The sequence below is a fragment of the Tauraco erythrolophus genome, chromosome 2 (assembly GCF_009769465.1).
Source record: "Tauraco erythrolophus isolate bTauEry1 chromosome 2, bTauEry1.pri, whole genome shotgun sequence".
Classification (NCBI taxonomy): domain Eukaryota; kingdom Metazoa; phylum Chordata; class Aves; order Musophagiformes; family Musophagidae; genus Tauraco; species Tauraco erythrolophus.
Genome location: NC_141466.1, coordinates 112,951,625 through 112,975,347, shown reverse-complemented (window position 1 = coordinate 112,975,347; position 23,723 = coordinate 112,951,625). Strand labels below are relative to the sequence as shown.

The 23,723-nt window shown below is 38.5% G+C and overlaps 1 protein-coding gene across 1 annotated transcript in view; it reads left to right on the top strand.

Moving 5' to 3' along the window:
• ENAH (ENAH actin regulator) overlaps positions 1-23,723 on the top strand; it is a 102,572-nt gene that overhangs the window by 16,917 nt on the left and 61,932 nt on the right. The gene's annotated exons all lie outside the window — the stretch shown is intronic.

The following is a 23,723-nucleotide window of genomic DNA, read 5'->3' as shown; positions in this document are numbered from 1 at the left end:
TTGAAAGCCAAGACTGATTGTTGTCCAGTCTGTCATGTACTGATTTACATCTGTTCACTGTAATATATCTAAATGTAGACCTGAACGTTTTTTTTCTCCAGTCACTTTCCCAGTATGCCGGTGTTATTCAGAATTCTTACCCTGTCCTTCTTTCTGCTTGCATCTTCTGGGCTTCTGTCCTCTCTGATGATAGCAAGCATACTTTTCCATCTCTTTATTGTTCTGCTGTAGCACAGGCATCACAAAACCACACTTGATGTATTTTCTCTGAGTGTAGCATTGATAGCTGCTGTCTGAATATGGTTTTCAAAACTCCTTTCTGCTCCTTTCTGCTCTCCTTACAATAATTTTGTGAATATCTTTCTTAAGAAAATGATCTTTAAATTCCGTCAAGAACCAAGTCATACTACAGCATCTGCTACTTCTCTACAGTAATTAGCGTAGGACTCCAGAAGATCTAGAGGAAATTAAACTTATTTGACATTATTAGTTCTTAAGTAACATTGAAGGTGTATTTGTTATCTTTTAGCAGGTTTTTACTAATAGCTTGTGCTGTTGTTTTTCTTAGGATTCAAGATAGACATAGGATCTTTATAAACCTGACAGCTTGCTTCCTTCCCCATTCAGAACCTCGTATCTACTCTGAGAGGTACCCACTGGGCCACAGACTTCTATAAATCTGTTTGACATCTCTCCATGGTCTGAGGTTCTGAACACTAGCTGAAAATACAGTGGTAGTAATTTCAGGAAAAATTTTGCTGAGTCTCCCCTCAACTTGGAACAGAATGTGTTCAGTGTAAGCCCAGCAACTGCAGTTTTCTGAAAACTGAGGTTTATAGCTGTGACGTTCAGGGTTTTCTCATGGGGAAAAAATCCATAGTAAATGCAAACACCAAGTATACAAAAAAAGTCATCTGTCGTGGTTGAAGCTTGCAAATTTTTACCCACTTGAAAACGTGAGCTTTATAAAAAGCAGCATGGAGCAATTTGTTGCTAGCGTCACTAATAGTATTGCAGAGAAAAGACTGAAGTGCGTAGAGTGAGAATGGCATGAGGTTCCCTGGTATTGTTTGAAGTATTGAGTTGAGAAGTAGTATGCTCTTGGGAACCAAGTAGGGTGTAACAGTTTGTGGGGTAAGATGTTGGATCAGACTAAAACTACTGATAACCTAAAAGAGGGAAGGAGGTTGATTTTGCAGGAATAACCCTCTTTTTACCACCAACTCTTGTCTTGCTCTAGTTAGAAAACTGCAGCGTGCTTCAGATGTCGTTCCCTTACCCGTGGTACCCGTGTGTCGCAGACGCTTGATTAAAATCTTTTCGGGTTGACCCAGGCCGTTGTTTGCTTCAGTGGATTGTAGCCGAGTTCTGTACTGAATCTAAAATGCTTGAACTTGCTCTGACTTACAGGAGAAACTCCAGGTTTTCATCAGAATGAGTTATGTTGTTTTAACAAGAATCCACATAGTTTAAAAACCTTCAAGGAATTCTAGTGCATTAGAGAATATTTTGTGACTTATACTCAGTATGTTCTTCTCCTACAGTATAAGCTAATTGTTTTTAGAGCGAAGTGTTTTACCTGAAAGTAAATCTCTGATTGAAGCTGTTTTGTTTTGTACCATGAGTTAATTTTGCTGAGATGTGATTAGCAGTAGTTGTGGCTTCTGTACTTAGCAAAAATACTACCTGAAAAGATAGACGCAGTGTGCCTTTGTATACGGCTTATTTGTGTTTCATAGCAGCCTGAAAGTGCTGGAAGTACTGCTACGCCGTGTTACCAGATACTAATTTTCTGTGTAGCTAGTTGGTACGCTTAGTGGGTAAGCTTTTAAACTGGTAATAATGAATTACTTGTAGAAACTAGCTGAATTTTCATTAAAAATTGCCAGTATGCCAGCTTCTGTCTGTAGAATGGCTCAAAAATGTGGAAACCTTTCCATTTTGCTTTCCTTTTGTGTTGCAGCAAGCTACTATTTGTACTTAAGATCTCTTTGTGGAGTTCCTTTAATCTAATGTACACTGCTGAGTATCTTTAGGTTTAAGTGAGTAACTTCATGCTGCCTGTCTCCGCATCGGATGTTAGGCTTAAAACGCTTCACAGATAATACGGAAGAACAGATCAAAAAGGGAATGGGAGTGGGGAAAGCGTCCAGTCTTTTTATCCAGCTCTAGCGGATAAAATTCTAGAAAGAATTTAACTTACTATACTAAGTAAAATCCAAAGGTGTGAGGTAAGTGACCGTTTTTCTTAGCAGTAGCATCACATTCCTTTCAAAAAAATGAGTGCTGCTTTTCACTCCCACCTGTACATCTTAACTAGCAGGGCCAGCAAAGGCACAAATGAAAATCTGAAATAAGTACTTACATTTTAAACCTTTGGCAGTGGAGTGCTTAATGAAACAAATGTTTTCTCTGGTCACTTGGCAGTCAATGGCTTTCTGTTAGCTCAACCTGCCAAGTGCGCTTTCCAGATGATTACTGTAGGCTTACAGGCTTACAGATACCTGTAGACGGGGTGATCAGGAGAACATCCATAAAGCAATCTTTATAGCTTGGGTTTGTAGCCCAGAGGTCATGGAGCTGCTACCAAAAAATTTAATTGAGTAAAGAGGACTGGATTGGTAATGGAGTTTTTGAAGTTGTGTTAATGCATATAGCCATTCCTCTCGTTTTCTGTGTTTTACCTCAGTAACTTAGCTCAGTTCAGGGTTTTGGAACTTAATTGTGCTTGGTCAAAATAAATGTTGTTTATGAAGCTTTTTATTTGATCTGTGCTTTCTCTAAATGTCAGTAAATGCTGATGAGTGATGTCTAGCACTTGCTAAAATTGTAGTTCATTGCGAGTTTTGTGGAAATTAGAAGCAGAATAATATTTTTTTACCAGAACTTTTATATCTGCTTTGTTTCTGTTATTCTTGTCTTAAAAGTTTTGAAGTTAACGGAACATATTATTGAACATTATTATTTTGTAATGCCAATTAAAACTATTTTTAAAAATGCTGGTTTACTCTTATAAAGATCTTCAATTGTATTTTTCTGTGATTGGGATTAACTGGACAAACTTCATCTGAACTATCAGTCCTAAATTTAGTTTGCCTTTTAAAATATTTTTTTATAAGTCTGGTTTTGAAAACAAGTTCTTGTCTAAAATGGGAGCTTTTGTTTGCTGGCTTTAGAATGTCTTGCCTACAGTTTAGGCAAGACTTGGTCAACTCAAACCGCTTTAGAATCTATTTGCTTATGCTCATCTTCAGAGATTATAATTTAAAAAGCCATTTTAAAAGTGGCTGCAGGCTACAGAAGCCCTAAGACATCCCCAGTATTTCCTCAGTTTGGGGAGAACTTCAGTGACGTAGCCTGTGTACTCCGTGTGACCATGGTGAAAAATGCTGGGATTATTTGCAGCTCTATTTGATCCGTGGAATGCACTGCATCTATTGTTAGCTCTCCAGCTGAAGCAAGAACAGGAGTTGTTTTTCTCTTTTGACATTGTCTGGCCGGACCTGCTGTGCTGCTGTATCGGTCTTGAGTAGTTAAAGGTGATAGTATTGGCAGACGTCCTATCCTTTTAGTAGCTGTGGGGGAGCCGAGATGTGGGAGACCATGACTTATGTGGTTGGTTTTGTTTTTCAGTTCTTAAGATGACTGCAGGCAGTATATCTCTAGAAGCCTATAAAGTTCACTGTGTTCAGCTTTCCTGTTCAGTTTAGAGTCTCTTTAGCTGAGGCTAACTGTATGAAATTCAACAAGACCAAGTGCTGGGTCCTGCATTTAGGCCACAACAACCCCCTGCAGTGTTACAGGCTTGGGGAAGTGTGGCTGGAAAGCTGCACAGCAGAGAAGGACCTGGGGTGCTGGTCGACAGCCGATTGAACATGAGCCAGCAGTGTGCCCAAGCAGCCAAGAAAGCCAACGGAATCTTGGCATGTATCAAAAACAGTGTGGCCAGCAGGAGCAGGGAAGTGATTGTCCCCCTATACTCAGCACTGGTGAGGCCACACCTTGAGTACTGTGTCCAGTTTTGGGCCCCTCACTTCAGGAAGGACATTGAGGTGCTGGAGCGGGTTCAGAGAAGAGCAACGAAACTAGTGAAGGGTTTAGAGAACTTGTCCTATGAGGAGCTGCTGAGGGAGCTGGGACTGTTTAGTCTGGAGAAGAGGAGGCTCAGGGGGGACCTTATCGCTCTCTACAGTTACCTGAAAGGAAGTTGTAGGGAGATGGGGGTCGGTCTCTTCTCCTACATTACGAATGACAGGATGAGAGGGAATGGCCTCGAGTTACGCCAGGGGAAACTTAGGTTAGATATCAGGAAAAATTTCTTTACTGAGAGGGTTGTGAAGTATTGGAACAGGCTGCCCAGGGAGGTGGTGGAGTCCCCATCCCTGGAGGTGTTTAAAAACCGTGTGGATTTGGTGTTGAGCAAACATGGTTTAGGGACCCTGACGGTGCAGGGTGAATGGTTGGACTCGATGATCTTGAAGGTCTCTTCCAACCAGATGATTCTATGATGATTCTTGGAAGTATAAGCGCTCTCCCTGGATAATTCCTTACCATGGAGATTAAACACTGTGTGTTTGTGTGTATGTGATAGTAACGAGGACAAGATTGCTCACATGTAGCCTGTAGGTACACCAGCATCACTAACCCACATATGTGTGCTGCTTTGCGGTCGCCTGTTGCAGAAGAGATCATCATATCTTTTTTTTTTTTTCTTCAGTGTGAAATTTGGATACTGAACTCTTCACAGCTTCGTCGTGGAGCGCACATGGAAGTGTTCATTGTCTAAAATTCAGTCTTAGTCTGCATTGTTGTCTTTTTAAATTTTTTACGTCTAATATGCTATTAGAGAGGCATGTAGCAATGCATTTCTGATGTTGCTTGATAACTAGAGAACAGGGCTTTTAGGGACTTAATTTGGGCTGAGTGTCTTGTTATGAAATGTAAGATAAGAATATATCAAAAGCTGTGTAGCAATAGGGTACCTATGAAATAATGCAAATAGATTGAAAGCTGTTATAGCTGAAATTAATGTAAGATTAAAAAAAGAAAGCTTGCAGAGATTTCCCCAGTGTTGATCTTTGGATTTTTGTTTAAACTAGGACTTCCTTCTGACTACTTAAAACAATAGAAAATGACTCTTAATCTAGAAAACTTTGCTTCTTATCTTAGATGTAACTCCCTTGATAACAAAACAAAGAAAACAGGATGTGTGAATCAAACAAGGCAAATTTCAGAGTTCTAGGATTCCCTACCCATGGAAAGAGTTAGGTTTTGTGTGAACTAGAGAAATTTCATTATTAGAGTAGCATTAAAAGTGAGCAAAGTGTCCTGCGGGGGCTGAGGAATGGTCCACCTAGTCGCATACTCTGTCCTGGAGAGCAGCAATAGGAGAAGCTGCTTGGAAGAAACTACCTGCAGACACTTAGGGATCCCTTCTCCTCTCCCTCTGCCGGCACCCTAGAATCCATTGTCTGATTTGAGATGTTTTGGAACATGCCTGTTGATTCCTTTTATTATTTTTTTAAAGAACCTGTTATCCATGAACTCTTCTTATCTCTTTTTAGCTTGCTGATCTTATCTGCCTCTGCAACTTCCTGTAGCAACAAAGTACAGGAATTCACTGTCTTTGTATGTAACTTTTTAACCTTTAGGGCGGTAGGGGTCGATGTTAAGTCAAATCAAAAGTTCAAATTCGGCAATTGGCTTCACTTTTCCCCCTTGTTAGTTCTGCTTCTGTTAAGCAGTCTGTTTTATGGTGCGTAGTACAGTATAGTGAATATATTTCTTTGCAAGCGAAATGAAAAAGAGGAGCAGTCATGTTGCTTGTGTTACTGTAAGGCCAAAAGGACATTGTTAACGTCCCTCAGTGTGGATTAAGTGGATGTGCAGATGAAGTAGCTTAGACTATCCAAACAAGACCTTCCAGTTTATTCCTTTTAGCTAATAAAGATCTGAACTACTAAGGAAAGATCTTTCTAAACATTTTGACAGGTTACTTTAGTGATTGATCTAGCAGTTTGTAATATTTTTGAGACTGTTTCTATAAAAGTATTCTTTGTGTGTGTAGCACAGAGGCAGTACATGTTGCATAATTTTTATGACTGGAGGGGAGAGCTTGAAACTTGTACAGCTCCTGTGTGTGATTGACACTGTGCAAAAGCAGGGCTTCCTTGCAGCTATTGCTTCAGGTCACTGTCCTGCTGCTGTACCTTGCTCGTTACTTATATTACAGGTCAGTATAGTTTGGCTTGTTTTTCTTTCTTTATATTTTTTGTTTTAACTACTGTGTTTAGAACAAACACAGAAAACGGAAGTAGAAATCCTGTGACATAGAGGAATATTAAATTTGCAAGCTTAGTACCTGTAATGCAGAAATGCTAGTACTAAGTCTTCTTTAAACCTTAAATTCACAGCACCCTTGTATGTCAGGAGAAAAGTCAGTAGATTTTTATGGTGTAATAGTATCAGTTAACTCTTCCACATTCCTTTCCTCTATCTGCTTGTTACGAGAGCTGTAAAACCAAACTGGAGAAAATATGGTGACCTCAGAAGATAGTTACGGTGTCAGCACTCTATATAGTGTGACTTTGATAGAAGTGTTTTACTTGAGACTTGAGATTTTCAGTGTAAGTATTATTGCCTGGGGAAAAAAAAATCACCATCTATAAATATCATGGTGAAAATCTAGTGAAATGCTTGAAATTACTCCTCTTAAGTCGTGTGCTGAGTACTACATACTTGTTGCTTGTATTTGTGGGTTAGCATAGTTTGTATATCATGAATGACAGGATTACTCTGGGAATTTTAACATAAATCTATGGATGTTTTAAGTCTCAATCTGACACTAATGAAGGTTTTGGGCTTGATTTTTCTTATATCCTTCGTTATCATGAACAGGAGTAGTACTTCAGTGATGGAAGGTGGCAATTTTTGTGAGCTTTGGGTATTGAAGAGATTAACAGTCTAGTGCTGAAGTACAGGCAAGAAACTGAGGAGTAACTCTTCCTGCTTTGCTCTGGGAAATCTAAAATGCAGTTACAAAAGTGCACATCTAGTCTATGCACAGAAGGTGTATTACAGCAAAATTCTTTTTTTTTTGTCTGACAGTTGCTAACTGTAAAGAATGAACATAGCTGTGTGTACGAAAACATAGTTGTGTTCTAGTTCATTCAAAATTCAATTAAGTTTCCATGTCAGGACCGAAAGCTGTCTTAATGTACACTCGTAAAGCTCCCAGTGAAAGAAGCAGAGATTATGTAGTTTAAATTTAGGCCAAACTAGGTTCTTTTGACTGTTTTGGAACAGTGAATGATGCAGAAAAGGCCTTACTCGTCTTGCATGTTAGAATTATGAAGGAGTAGCACCTAGTGAGAATATATGCTGACTACAATGAGATGCCTTTATAAATAACTTCCATAGAACTCCATTTTAAGGTGGATAACTTTTTCAGTACATAAAAACTCTGCCTTTTGTTTCCTTTAAAAACTATTGTGAACTTAATAAATTATCTATTTGATCCAATTTTTTAAAACTATTTTAAATTTTAACGATTTTGTTTCTCTGCAGTGTTTTTGCAGCCAGCCAGCTGCAAAAATTAGAGTATACTTAGGTGTTTTGAATGTAAATCGTTTTCACATGCTTTTTGTTGTCTTGGGAAACTGAACTTCTTGACCGCAAAGGTGTTCAAGGTTTGGTTTGTTTGTTTTAGTGTTTTTTTTTTTTTCTGATAATTGTTTTCATAGACATATATAACCTAAAGTACAAAAAATACTGCAATAAATTGGAATTCCTCATAAGATTGTAGTGACAACAAATTGGTGATGAAATTCTGTTCATAGCAACTTGCTATTATAAATGAATCATTTGGTTTGAGTTTTATCACTGGAGTACTCAAAACTGAATATTGATGAAGGGTGGACATGACTCTGGCTGTCATTTCCCCATAAATCTTGCAGAGAACTGCATTTCTTGGCTGTTGTGATTCTACTTTGGGGTAGAGAAAACAAACGGAACAAAAAGTGTTAAGCAAGAAGAAGCATTTTTGCAATAAAAATCAAAAGGATGAGATTGTTAGTTAAATGTAAGAATAGAGATTTCGGGTGAATTAAATCTAGGCGACATCAGGTAAACTAAACCTAGACTGTAGTACTAATTGTTCCAGTACATACTAATTTCATGCCATGGTTTTCTCTTCAGAGACAGTGCTGGTGTATGGAAAGTTGTCTTTGTAAGCATTCTTAGCTGATAGCAGGCTTCTTATCAACCAGAGAATGGGTCTGGAGGCATCTTTCAGTCACAAGTGCTGCCACACCCAGGCTGCTTAGCCTAACTGTTAGGAAAAGTTTTAAGCGGATTCTGCAATAACTCACTGTTTAAGCAGACACCACGTAAAACTATATGAAACATGGTACAATGATGTCAGTGCTTTGGCTTCTTGATCATAAAGAAGCTTCAGGGACATCTGAAACTGAGTGCAACTCTCTGTTGAAGGTGTAGGACTTTTTGGAAAGTGACTTTAAACAGAATCAAGAATGTGGGGCTTTGTAAGTCAGTTCTTTACCTGCCAAATTTGTATAGTTTTTAAGACTGGGGACTGCTTTAGAATAGTAAGTAATGTTATGATATCGAAAAGTATTTAAAGTACTTCTAAAAGTTTTGGGAGAGAGAATTTTCTTTATTTCTTTAAATTAAAAATATATTTTTCTGTTACAGCTATGGTCATGCAAACTTGGACAGCGTGTTTGCTGATTCAAGCTAAAAATTGGTATGTGAAAAATGAAGACCTGCTGTCTTTCATGTTGCGCTTTGAGTCAAATGATGTGCACAGAGCCGGAATTTGAGCAGGCATTCTGCAAAGAGACCTTGTGTACCTTCTGACAAGTTTTTTTTTAAATTCAATTTGTTAAAATTGTAACCTCTCCATATATGCTGGAGTCAAAACTTTCAAAAACATAAATTTGCTGTACATATCTTGATGACTGCAAATATTGCTGATATATGCATGTTTCAAGTCTATCTAAGCTTCCATTAGCCATTATTTCTGAAAACATGACTTGATATACAAAAGAGGAGGACGAATAGCACCCACCAGATTCTGAGATGAAGAACATCTATGCAAATTTTTCTACACAGTTTTGTTTTCTGTTCTCTTGCAGACAGATTCAGACCAATCTATTACAAAAAGAAGAGAAGGTTCCGCATTTCCTTTTCATGCTTTATATATGGTTATACACTTAGCACGCGAGGTCGTTGACAGTGGCTGGAGCTTTGAAAAGCAAACAGTATATTTCAGAACTGACACCGAATCCCAGCGAGTTAATAGTTATTAGACCTTCAGCAGTCAGTTGTTTGAATCTCATTATCGGATTTGTCCCAAGGTGTTAGAACTTATCCAGATACTATAGGATTTCAGAGGAGAACCGATGCCCAGTTTCTCTGGGAGATTGATATGATTGATTGCTCAAGCATTTTTTGTTACTCATTGCTATGGCAGTGGTAGCAGCTAGAGGATAGACATCTGAAGTTATTGATAATTGAAGTTAAATTAGACTTAAATATGGACTTAAATAATGCATGCATACTTCTGTGGCTGTGCAGGAACAACTGAAACTTAAGTAGAATAATACTAAACCCAAAATTATCAGTTTTACTATATTAAAAATTGTTGGGAACTGCAACTAGGAGTCTGTTCCAAGACCATTTATGGATATGTTGTTTCATTGTAAGGGATAATATTGCTGAAATTTAACAGGTTCTAGAAATTACAAAGACAAGATAACACTTGGTGTTCATTATCCATCTTCACTCTTCTTTCCCAATCTCCCGTCATTTGTAAGGGCTGTCCGTAAGGATATGTTTATAGTGCCATGTGGAGTATCTCCTGGTTCTCAGAACAGTAATGTAAATGCCTCCTGTGAAGTTAAAGGAAGGATTTCTGTTTGCTGCTTCTCCCCAAAGAAGTTGTCTCTACTTGTGCTACCATATGTAATATATGAAACTTTGGGATGAGAACGTTTGTGTCTCATAACTTGTCTGAAATCTTCAGGTCGAATACTGCTTTTTGACCTTGAGAACATACAATTTAGTCTGTCTGTCAGCATGGGGGAAATGCTCAACTAGCATCATAATGATGCAAGCATTGCCTTCTTTTTTTGGGAGGAGGAGTTGGTTGGTTGTCCGCAGCCCTGAAAAGTTTTTGATGTGTCTTGTGGAAGGTGTATCTTGTGGAAGTCGTGTATCTGAGGAGGCCGAACATTCTGCTTAAACCATAAAGAGCTCATTCTGTAATTTGTTATCCTGGGACTCAGAATTAATCATGTGCCAACTTGTAATTTACCAGGAACATTTCTAGACATGACTGCATTTGAGGGACTGTTTATCCCTGGCAGATAAGCCAAATACAAATCAATTTGAGGAGGGTGGCAAGAAACAGTAAGAACACTTATAAGGATACAAAGCTGTGTGTCACTTGTGTTGATGAGGCATTCTGAATTCAGTGTGTGCTTTTTGAGAAGACTCTCTTTCGTTTCCTAAGCCACTAGTGTAAGTGCAAGCATTCAGGTCCTCGCTCAGTTGGCTTCTTACATGTAACTTTGTCTCTTGAATGTTAAAGGAACTTGGGATATTTTGGGGATCTGGATTTTTTTACTGCCACAGATACTGTGGGCTGTGATTCAGAGGCTCAAATTACACAGCATGGTGTTTTGGGTCACCAGCTGGTGCTGTAATTGCAAATTAGTCAAGCTGCAGTTTCAGATCCTAATAAAGTTATGCACCTTGGGTGTTTCTCAGACATGGGACTGGAGCCATGGTCTGGGCACACCTGAGCCAGGTTCATTTGGCTGATTGATTCTTACTCCATACCTTCTGAAATACCAGCCTGCTGATCTGAAAACGATAAAACCAGCACGTACTAAGTGCTGCAATACCTTTAGTAACTGCGCTGGATCTTACTTCGTGTACAGCCGATGTCCGTCTCTTCTGTGGCAGGGTTCATCCACAGCAGATCCCCGTGAGCCCAGAGGGCTGTGGCGGTGAAGCCGCTGACTCGCATCGCTGCCCGAGGGGATCTGTGCAATGGGATTCTGTCCTTCTCCCAGAAGAAGTGTCAAGAAAGGAGTGCTTGCTACTTCTGCCTGGAAGTGTGCTCTGGCCATTGCAAGGCTCAAGGGCTGCCTGTGCGCAGGGATGCTCCTAAAATACTGAGTTGAGAAGCGAAAGTGGAAGAAACTTGTCTTGACCTGTCTAACTTTTTCAGGATCTTCCATGAGATTTCACAGTATTTCTCAATAGTCTCTTCTAGTATTTCATTGCTGTTAAGGGGAATTTTCTTGTTACTTCTTCTTGTTTATGGAGGGTGTTAGTACATCCCCAGGTTTTTTCCTCTGCATTGCATAGTTTGCTCTTTTATTTTGTAACCTCCATGCCTTTTTTGATAGACTTCTGCCTTCCCAAGTATTTTCCCAATTTGTATGTCTCCTGTAATCCAAAGCATGCTACTTTGTGCTTGTGTTTTTAGAAAGCTAATTGAAGTTAATTCTTTCTTATCCTTTAGAATTTACATCTACCTCCATTTCACTATTTATATGGTAATGTTTTAGATATCAAAACCATATACTTAGGGAGGAGTGCTCCACACCTTCCCTCTACTCCCTTCCCCCCCCCCCCCCCCCCCGCTTTGTTTTTTTCCTCCAGAGTAAGTTGGGTAATCATGAAAGGTAGTGCCTGTCTCCTTTATGTGACCTCTTGTCCTTCCTGGTAGCAGGGTGGTACTTACATATAGTCTTATGTGCCCGGGTTACCTGCACCAGATTATTACAAACAGTTCCCAAATGACCATGAGCAATTACAACTTTTTTTTTTGCATGTACTATTTCATGGCAAGCTACTCATCAATAGATTGTCACAGAAAAGGTTGTGAAGTGCTGAATCTTACATTCCAGTGCTAACTGGGAATCTAGGTTTTTATGAGCGCATTTTTCATACTTTGGGGTAGACTTGCCTCTCAATAGGAAGGTCTTGCTCTTGGCAGTAATGATACTATTGGAATTGTTTCAGCTAAGCCAATGTTAACATCTCTAGATCTGACAGTGTGAATGCTGGTTGCTTAATGGAGGTGAAGAAACTCTGCTTTACACATCTTTTTTTTTTTATACAGTTCTTTTTTTAAACTTCATATAAAGGTATTCCCTATTGACTTATGCTGCTATATAAAAGGCTTATCTGCTCCATAAACTGAACACCTTTACCTGATGCAACAGTAGTTCTGGGTAGTTCAGGATGCTTCTTCACCCCTGTGAAGAAGGCTTTTCTAACTCTTTTTTTAGCTGTTGAGGAAAAGGAAACACTGGAGCTCATGGTGAGTGCCACTGTGTGCTGTGTTTTGTGAGGAATTGTGAACAGTATTTGGTCCATGACCACAGCTATGAATGCTCACTTAAAATGCATTGACTGATTTTTTCCTTGGTTGTTTTTTGTTGTTGTTGTTGTTTTGTTTTGGTGTTTTTTTTGAGAATTCTTACTCCTGTGATCATCTGTATGGGAGCCTACTTAATTTCACAGATCACTGCCTGGTGTCCCTGCTAGTGGAGGGAGCTGTGTTGCCATATCTAGATTTAAATAAATATTGTGTCCTGCTTTGAGTGCAGAGGATGCTGTTAGTCTGGCCCACTACCATAAGGAAAACAGCTACTGACATTCAAACTACTGTTTTTAACCAGGCCTGGATTTGATTAGACAGCCTAGGTCACTGGGAGCCTTTGATCACTGGAATAAAAGCTGAAGTAACTGGTTTCTAAACCAAACCAGAACTTTGGATTATTCAGTGGATTGTGCTGACGGGGTAGCTAACCAGTTTGCTGGGGCTTCTTTTCTCCTGCAGTCTGAAACAGCCTTTCTGTAGCTTTCTGCTTTGTTCACGCACTGCTGGCAGTCGGAACCTTGAGTCCCCCCCACTTGTTTTTGCTTCACGTGAGTCCATTTGTCTTAATTTTAATTTTATAAAAAGCCATGAAGCAGTTCTGAAGGAACTCTTGTGAGGATGCAGAAGCAGAAGAGCTGCATGGAGTAGCATGTGCTTCTAATAGTTTATGCATACATTATCCTTGTTGGTATGCTGGTAGATGGATTCAGAAGTAGTGTGCAGTCTGACAAACATGATTAGTCTGCACTTATTGGTACACGTAGTGTCTGGGAAACCCTGATGTAAGTCTCGAAAGGCTTTATCTCAACAGTCTTGCTTGATAGCCTTCGGGAGTTTTTTTCCCAAAACAAATGACTCACAGCCCTTAAGTACTTCATAGATACAGTGAATGCTGTTCCTTTGTACATAGGAGGAGGGAGAACAAGCAGTTTACCTTTTTACTTTTAGAGGTAATGATAAACTTGAAAAACAAAACAAAACAAAACCCAACCCACAACTAATATGCTGATGTAGGGGAAGAAAAAAGGTCATAATTTTCTAAAGTCTATAATAAAGTTGTTGGTGTTTTCTGGAACATTACCTTTTCATTTTCTGCATACAGATGTGTGAACTAAGCTCTATTGACTTTGTTTCATGTTACATTAACTGAATTTTACTGTTAATGTTTAATCACATGCTTTTAAAAAGTGCATTTGGACAATTGAATATACATAAATGGAAAATGGATTATACTATATCGGGGACCAGCTGACTGAACTGTGGTTGTAGCATATGCCTATGCATGGCATAAAACTTCTCTTTTCTCTGTGTCTCCCCACAAAATGTATGTTTATGGTTGGTAGTGCAGTCTGCCTGTTTTTGCTTGCTTACCCTAAGTTTGCAGCTGATCACATAATATATTCCAGAATATGACTGCTTAGCTAGTCTGAAAAATGTGATATTGTGTTAAGCTCCTTGTCTTGTGCGTTGCTTACCTGAAAGACTGCTTTTGTGGGGTGGGTAAGAACTGGAGATAACGAAGTCTTACTAAGTGTGCAGCTGGTGTTATCAAACTGTGCACTACTGCAATGTAGTATATGACTAAAGTCCAAGTTAAACCTCCCACCCCCTCTACACCCAAAGAAACAGAAAAACCTCACCAAAAAAAAAAAAAAAAAAAAAGAAAAAACCAAAACTGCCTCAAAATCTTTGTTTGCAATCAGAACCTGCAAATGCCAGTGATATTGATGGTGAGTAAATGCAACAAACTTTCTGGAAGGCCCTGGTTAGAGAGTAGGATTCCCAAAGCTCCTGTAAGAGGGAAGATAGAAGACACTCCCTTTGTGGTTTAAAGATTAAACTTCTGAAGTACATGTCAGAAGGGTGTCATGACACTGGAAAAACCCAGCCTAGTAGTAAATACTGTAAATACCAGAACTTTGCCTTGTGTCGTGAAGCTTAAGATATCTTAGCACTTAAATGACTGTCATGGACAGTAACATAACAAATGAAAATGCCGATTTAAAATACTGTGAGATTGCCTGGAAAAGGTGGTTTCTAAAATGAAGTTATGGCTGGAGAGGAAAGATAATACAATGGTTGGACTGTTAATCTGGAGTAATGAAAGGCACATTACATTTCTAGCTCTGTAACAGCCATCTTGTACAATGAAAGAGGCCCATGGGATGCCAGCTGGATTGTGCTGCTTTTATACTTTAAAATAGCATTTTCCAATAATTACTGCTGGATTAGCTGAACTAGTGAAAATCCTTATTCAGATAAAGCTTTCTGGCACTTGCAGTTAGCACAAACCTAAACAATGGATATGCTGATAAGAAGTCTTAATTTTCTAGTGTGAGCAAAATTGTTCTTCAACTCACCTTTGTGTTATAGTTATTCCACTAAATACTTTAATAGCACAAATAATCAATGAATACCTAATTTTGCTTTTAAATATTCTTTTTCCAGTTGGGACTTAGTTTTGGTTTTTTTTAGTTGGAAAGTAGTGATTAGTATAGGTCTCTAGCTTTTTATTCCTCTACTGTCTTTTTAATACTTTTCATATTAAACCTGCAGAATAAAAGCCTTAATTGGCTAGAGCTGCTGTTCTGTTTGAGCTGTTTGTATTGGTGCTTTCTGGACCGAATTGATACTTTCAATTTAATGAGAAGTACTTGCTTATATAATGATTCACTGAAGAAACATAGGTAGGAAAAGATTTGCAGAAAATATTTAAGTGCAAAGTAGTAATAACCTATGCACTACTTTTGATTTAAATACTGGGCTTTCACTGTGAGATAAGGTATAGTGAGTTACACTCCTTAAGAAGGAGAATAACTTGACATCTGATTATAGTTAATACTAGAAAAAAGTGTCTATAAACATTTGTTCCAGTTTTGATAATAATGTAATACATGTACTCTTACTAGATCTTTTTTTTTAATCTTATTGTTGTTTTGAAAACTTTACTTTCCTGTTTTTCTAGTAAAGGAAGCCAGTAAATACTTTTCTCCTTGCCCTAAAATGAAAAAATATTTCTGTCAGAACTTTAAGGAACTTCCCAAGTAGTGCTGATAATACCACTGTGTATAAAAGACTTATACAATGGAATTTTTTTATATAATGCATTATGTATATAATATCATATATGAAAATACAAGAATCCATAGGCTTTTTTTCTTTTGTGTTATATTGTCTGGAGATTGAGCCTGCTCTGATGTCAAATCTTATGCCCAAATACAAACAGAAATTCACATGGAGAGGTTTGGATTTGTTGAATAACCATTTGTGCTTGTTCACGCAGATACACTTAAGAAAGGTATGAATGGTCCTGTCTGGGAAAGTTTTAAATTGAGAGCTGTCTTGGGAAATATGATCATCTTTTACTATCACCAGTAGGTGTGATGCAGTTTATTCTGAAACTTGGGGACAGAGGTAGGTGGTATTGTAATGAAACAGAAGTTCTTCAGGTAAATATGGGTATGTCTCTCTTACTGTAGATGTTAGTGTTTAACAACTGGGGAGACAGCTGAATCAGCTAGAAATTGAGACCAGGAAACCAAGACACACACAGTTTCTCACTATTTAGCTTGGTAGCTATTTTTCTGGTGCGAAGGTAGATCTCGATGATGATACTTAAGAAACTAACAAACAAAACATCCTCAGATGGGGGAAATAAAATATTACAATCTTGGGCAATAATTACATTGCCAAAAGGTTTGAAAGGTAGCAAGTTTGCAGATGACACCAAGTTGTGTGGTGTTGTGGACACGCTGGAGGGAAGGGATGCCATCCAGAGGGACCTTGACAGGCTGGAGAGGTGGGCCTGTGAGAACCTCATGAAGTGCAACAAGGCCAATTGCAAGGTCCTGCACGTGGGTCGGGGCAATCCCATGCACAAGTACAGGCTGGGCGGAGAATGCATTGAGAGCAGCCCTGAGGAAAAGGACTTGGGAGTGCTGGTGGATGAGAAGCTCAACATGAGCCGGCAATGTGCACTGGCAGCCCAGAAAGCCAACCATATCCTGGGCTGTATCAAAAGGAGCGTGGCCAGCAGGTCGAGGGAAGTGATTCTGCCCCTCTACTCAACTCTCGTGAGACCCCACCAGGAATACTGTGTTCAGCTCTGGAGTCTCCAACACAAGAAGGACATGGAGCTACTGGAGCGAGTCCAGAGGAGGGCCATGAAGATGATCTGAGGGCTGGAGCACCTCTCCTATGAAGACAGGCTGAGAGAGTTGGGGCTGTTCAGCCTGGAGAAGAGAAGGCTCCGGGGTGATCTTATAGCGGCTTTCCAGTACCTAAAAGGGGCGTACAGGAAAGCTGGAGAGGGACTTTTTACAAGGGTGTGTAGTGATAGGACAAGGGGCAATGGATTTAAACTGAAAGAGGGCAGATTTAGATTAGTTATAAGAAAGAAATTTTTCACTCAGAGGATGGTGAGGCAGTGGAACAGGTTGCCCAGAGAAGTTGTGGCTGCCCCATCCCTGGAAGTGTTCAAGGCCAGATTGGATGAGGCTTTGAGCAACCTGGTGTAGTGGAGGATTTCCCTGCCCATGGCAGAGGGGTTGGAACTAGATGATCTTTAAGGTCCCTTCCAACCCTAACCATTCTATGATTCTATGAATTACTAGAGCTGCTCTCTGGAAAACCAGTGTGTAATGCCATCATAAAGATGTTGACCAATCTTATAACTTTTATGAACTTGCATCATGATTTAGTAATTTCTTATATGTTTACGTTGTTTGCTCTGGAGTAAGACTGGTCTTTGTGTTTTTGTTTCCTACAGGTTAACCATTTTTATAGGGTTTTGATAATCAACCTATTTCAGAGGCAGAATTATGAAAGAACAGTTTTTGTTTGACTCATTGAGATGACAAGTCAAATGTCCATTTATATTAGCTACTCCGCATGGGTAAAACCCCTTCAAACAAGCATTTAGAGCACACATCTGCTACCAATACGCTTCTGTTCAAGGGCTGTGTGCTTACTGCCACTTCACTCTAGCTGCTTAGTTTTGATTGCAAGAGATGCATGAAATAGCTGACATTGTGAGCATATCAAACAGCTTCTACTTGGTGGTTTGTGGTGCATCTAGATCATCCCTTTCTCTAGGACAGAACTTTAGATATACTAAATGCACAAATGTTAACATTAATTATTAACTAGATTGAATTAGCTCCTGCAATCGTCTGTTGGTGTACAAAATTAAAAGTGGGTCACCGAGACTCCAGATACTTCTGCAATGAATTCTAGCATTGATTTTTGTTTTTCTTCTTGTGCTGTTCCTTGACTGCTAGTTTGGAAAGGAAGAGTAGTATGCTTCAAGCCTTTTGCTTATAGCCTTATTAGTGTAAAAGTAACCTTGTCCTTTCTATTAGAATTACGATAGCACATATATTACAGGACAGAATTGTCTGAATCCCTCCACCAGCTCCTGAGAAAGGGTTTTCCTTTTAAATCAAGCATGGCTACCATAAAACAGTGGTAGAATTCTCAGATCAAATCACCTTTACTGCCTTGTCATCAAAATAATTAACTAATGAAGCCAAACTTCAGACTTCGGGAAGTGTGAAATTTTTTACTGTTTGTTGTTAAATAGCGCTGTATGACGGATATTCAGAGGGAAAATGATCACAGGTCTGAATGATTGTAGGTTAATTTAAATTGCATTTAATAGAAGAGTGTATGGAAGTGTGTTTATACCTAAGGGAATAGGTTTTGAAAAGACAAGCTGTAGTACCTTGAGGGAAGTGCATTAATGAAAATTGTTGGAAGAAGTGAAGAATTATGGTATGTGTAGGGTGGGATCAGGACTTTCTTCAAATTAGAGGCTAAAATCTTGACTAACTTAAAGTCAAACTTGGAAGAAGGGCTTCTGAAATAGCTCTGCGCATAACCACTTCAAGAAGGATATTAGTAATAAGTAGGGTATAGGAAGAGTGAAAAAAAAATTTGTTTTAAAAGTGATATTTAGAGATTAAATGATGTGGGAAAGAAATCACTTAGTCAAAATAAGGCTGAATTAGACTTGCCAGAAAGTAATTTGGATCAAAGATGAGAAGAGTGAAAGAAAAATACACTGTTTAGTGAGCAAATGCAGTAGCTTGGCATGAAAGTTGAATTCATATTTTAATATAGGTGATAGCTTTGACTGTGTTCAAAGGCAAATGTAAATAAACCATAATTGAAGTGGAAGCAGAATGCTTCCAGATTGAGTCAACTTGATGGTAATAACCTCTCCTTGAACTATGTTAGAATTTGTATGTGGAAACCCGTGCTCAAAACAGGAGTAGAACTCTACTGTAGATAGGCATGTAAGTGGAAGCTTAGATTGTCATAAATGTCTGTGTTGAATATAAAGCATGAGAATGCCCATTAGATCTTCCTGTACAAGGAAGCAGTTGTAGCTGGAGTAATTTTTGCAGATCAGTGTTTGCTTACTACGCTGTAACTGGTCTTGGATTGCTTAAAAATTCTTTTTTTTTGGAGTTGCTTGAATAAGGTCTGTAACTTTGTTTTATCCTGGAGCCCTCAGAAACAAGGACAGGACTATCAAGAGATGTGTTTATATTTGAAGTATTTTGTAGTACAGACTTGTTATGAGAGATCAGAAATTTATGAAGCAATCTTAACGTGCTTTCTTGGAAGGAGAGTATGCAAAAAGCAAGGCTTATTACACAAAAGACTGCATCTCTTTGTCTTGTTGATTGACCATATGTAATTTTACCACGATGTTTTTTTTGCTGTCTCCAAAATAATTATTGAAAATGAGAATATGCCTAATGAATGAACTTGGCCTGTTTTTTTTCTATATAAGAGATTTCTACAGCTTTTTAATTTAGTTATACTTACTTCTAATATTTCCTGACGTGTGCCAGATTGGGAAATTTGTCTTTAGTCTTTCAAGTAGAGAAAATTGTTGCCTCTTACGTATGCTTTAGAATATGTGTATTGCTTTCTAAAGAAGAATAAGATGGAGTAGAATAAATACGGCACAAGACTAAGCTTTTAGCGGTACGTTTATTTTGGGGAACAGAAAGTATTTAAAGATTGAGTTGAGAAAATGGAGGTGTTGCTTTGTCTTTGTTGCTGCTGCTTTTTGTGAAGAATAGAAAGTATCTTTGCTAGGTACAGTATATCTTTTCAGACTATTAGGATTACTAACACAATGGATGCTTCTCTGGTTTTGCAGTTGCCAATAAAAATGTTAGTAAACTTCTTGTTTCAGTAACTTGAAACTACTCCAGTCTTTTTTCTAATTTTATAATGGTTTTAGAAGATGCTAATAGTGTTTAGGAAGAGTTTTGTCATAGTCATAAGCACATCTGTAATGTTTAGTAAGTGTCAACTAGCATTATTGATGGGAAATTAAATAATTTGAGTAGGATGCTCTCTGCTTTTGAGATATTCACTGTGCTGTTTGGGGATGCTTTTTTAAAACCACATTTTACTTTTTCTGCCTTACTCCAGTGGGAGTACTGATTTTGATTCCCATTTATGCATCTGCTGGGTGCTTTAAAAAGGGGAGGTAAGAGGGCTGCATTAGGATTATTTAAGTATTGCACATAAGGTGTTTGGAGTAATCCTTCCACTTTACTCTGAGCAGTGTCTTGATTGCAGTAATGTGCTCAAATTTCTCTGTCTCACATCACTGTACCCCTAATAGGTGCATGGAGGATTTTAGTTTTCTTAATGATAGAAAGAATTAGGAGAAGTTGAGGAAGAGCTACAAGTTGGTGAGGACTGAAAACTTGATTTGTTTCATCTGGAAAGCACGATACTGAGGGGATCTGCTTTCTCTTGGATCTTTACTTACCAAATCCTTGAGTTCTGTCAGTGATTTCTGTTTTGCTCTTGCTTGTTCCATCCATAGTTGAGAACTGTAGTGTTTCATTTTCCTGTCACAATCAAATTCAGTGAGTTACTTTGCTAATCATGACAATCTAAAATAGCTTAGTAAAATGCTGTTCTAAATATTCGAACATTTATTTTGTAGTACAGGTCCGCAATATAAATACTACGTAGTTTATTTAAACCTCTTACTTTAAGACACTGAACGTTAGAACTACTAGTGTTTTAAGATTTTTATTTATAGGCTACAGAAGGAGAGGCTGGTTGAAACTTCAAGTGTGAAACGCGTGATGCTGTTTTTGAGAACAGCATCCCAATAAAATGAGGTGTTAAGGCAGTAATTGTCGTAAGCAAGGTATTGATGATATGTCTGCAATTCAGTGGGACCTTGTCAAAGAAGTTTTATTTCTTCTAGAGTCATAGAATAACTTTGTCAAAGTGGGAGTTCTCAGAGCTCGTTTGCTCCTGTCCCCTGCTTGAAAGGAGGCATCATCTAAGTTAGGTTGGGTTGCTCAGGACCTTGTCTAGCTGAATTTTGAAGTCTACAAGGATGGAGGTTCCACAGTTCCTGTGGGCAACCTGTTCCAGTATTAAGTGGCTCTCTCAGTGCAACTTTTTCTGATCTGGTTGAAAGCTCCTTTCATGCAGCTTTTGATCATGACCTCTCATCTTCGTCTTGTGTACTTTTAAGAAGATTCTGATGCTCTGTAATGACCTATTGAGTAGTTGCAAATGGTAGTTACATTGCTGCTTTAGCTTAAGACTGAACAAACACAGCTGTCTCAGCCTCTCCTCATGCATCTTTTTCTTTAACCCCCTTAATGGTTTTCTGTTTGATTTGGTCCAATCTGTCAGTCTTCCTTCTTCTGGGGAGCCCAAAACTTAAAACAATATGCCGGGTACGGTCTGAATAGAGGGGAATAATCACCTTCCACAGCGTGGTGGTTGTTTTGTCCTTGGTTAACTTGTAAGGTGCAAGTTATTGCTCTTGTCTTTGAATTTCTTGAGGTTTCTGTCAGCTGGTTTCTCCAACCTCAGAGGCTGAGAGGCCTCTGAAGAGTAGCTCCACTGTCCAGCATATCAATCTGTCCCAATTTAGGGAAAGCCATCTGCAGACTTGCTGAAGTTGCATTCCTTCCCATTTTCCTGGTCATTAACAAGGACATTAGACGGTATCAGAGCAGGTATTGACCCTTGAGAAATTCACCAGCAACAGCTTACCAGTTAGTTGTCAAACTGCTTACTGCAACCCTTTGAGCCTCTGACTCCCCAAACCTTGGCTCTTGCACCGCTGGGAGATGGTCATGACACTTGCCTTTTTCCAACTGTAAGGAAGTTGTTTTGATGTTAAAAGTGGTCTCACGATGTCACCACCTAGCTACCTCCACCCTTGTTGAGTGCGTACTATTAAATTCAGTAGACTTTCTGTATCCAATTTATCTGACTGGGGCCCCTAACTTAATTTTTGTCTACCACAGATAGTACTCCAGTACTCATGCAGACCTGGGAAGTCTCAGAACAAAACTTGCCAGCAGAGACCAAGGCAAATACATGTAGCCTTTTCTGTGTCCTTTGCTGCTAGATAGCCTGTCTCATTTCTTCTGTGGACCCATATTTTCCATGATTAATTCATATTAATGTCAACTCAGTGTTTAAAAACAAGTGCTAAATTAACAAATATGATGTTTACTTTCATATTTTTTAGGTGACATTAAGTTTTAGAAAGACACTTCATACAAGAATGTTTCTTGTAATATTACATATTCATATATTAACACTGAGGCTATAATGTCGCAGTCAAAGATCAGCCATGTTCCCTTTACACAGCTCTCTACATCAGAAGCAGCCATTGTATTAAATAGGTAACGTTAAAATGCTACTATCTCGCTATTCCAGGAGGAGTTGGGCATTCTTTATCTGAAAGTCAAATGAGCTACATGATCCGCAGTGATGGTAACGTAATGACGGATTCTGTTGCAGTGTGTGTTTGAGAACTCATATTGCCTTTGGAATCTGGACTCTGAAAGCTGTGATTTTTCACCATGTGTCAAAAGCTTAAGAAATAACATAATAAGGTCACTTTTTTTTAAAAAAAAATATGTATAGAAGACAGGAAATGTATGTTAAGTGGTTTTTCACAGGAAATCATCAACTGTCAGTCTAGTCACTGAAGATGATGTTTTTCATGCCCACTTAAAAAAGCTTTCCACGTTATGACTGGGCTGAGTTTCATGGAATTGTAGCAAGAAAAGCAAAAAACCCATCAAAAATAGACTGTTTGTAGGAGAGAGGTAATGTATCTGACTAGCTTTTGGCCGTGATCTTTAAGACCTTTAAGTTAAAAGATTTGAACTTTTAAATCTGTCATGATTGTTCCTATTCAGTAAAGGCATTGATTTTATGGCTGTTAGCTTTGTTCAATTACAGCGTACCCTGCTGCTTACAAATTGGTTCGTTCCTAGATCATGCTGTAGAACTTGTTTTCCAGTAGCATTGTCAAAAGGTGGACAAACTGAGAAACTGATTTTTGATTAAAACCTGTCTTGAGATGGATGGAAGATCATGGTAGGAATCTTCTGCTCCTGTTTTACTGTTGAGTAAAACCACTGTCTAGGCAGCATTAACCTTACTGTGGCAAAACCTTTGGCTTGCAATGCTGCTGTATCAAATCTGCTTTGAGGAAACGTAATCTATTTAAGTTACTGCAAAGATTCCACATAACCTTTTCGTTTAAGTGAAGCAGTAAATGCCCTTGAGAAATATGTTTGAAGAATCAGTGGAAAAATTGATTTGATTGTAACAATGTAGTATTTTCAGGAAGAACATCTGGATAAATTAGAAAAAATGTCATGTCTAAGAGAACACTGTGTAAGAGGATAAAAGAAAACAAGAATATGAATGAATGCATGGAGGAAGCGTAAACTGAGTTATCTTATTTCATGGTTCTATGGAGTCTAAATGTAAGACTTTTTCTGGCCATTATTTTTATACTGGTAAAATAGATTTCCCTTGCCACCAGTGCAAAGGCATTATAATCAAATAGCTAGCCACTTTGTAGTTCTGATTTTTTTTGAAAACATCTGTTGGAAACATTTTTTGAAAAAAAAAATCTTTGTGATTCTTTATAGGATGAAAAATGTTTAGGAAGTTCTAGAAGAAACTAGGAAAATACTGCTTGTGTCACTTGCAGGTTGCTTCATTGAAAAATCTCTCAAAGCTAAATAGTAAAGACTTGTAATAGAGTATTTCCGTGAAGTTATCACTAGATTTGCATACAAGGCATGGACCAAATCCTGTGTGTGAAATTTCAGTATATCCAAGCTCTTACTTCTCCATCTCATAACTTGGCATTTTAAGAAAACGTGGTATTTTTTTGACAGTGAATTTTGGACAAACTTTGTAATGTTGATTGTTTAAAGTAGATTCTTCACTGAGAACCCCGCGTTTTGTTTTAAGCATCCAAAGTATT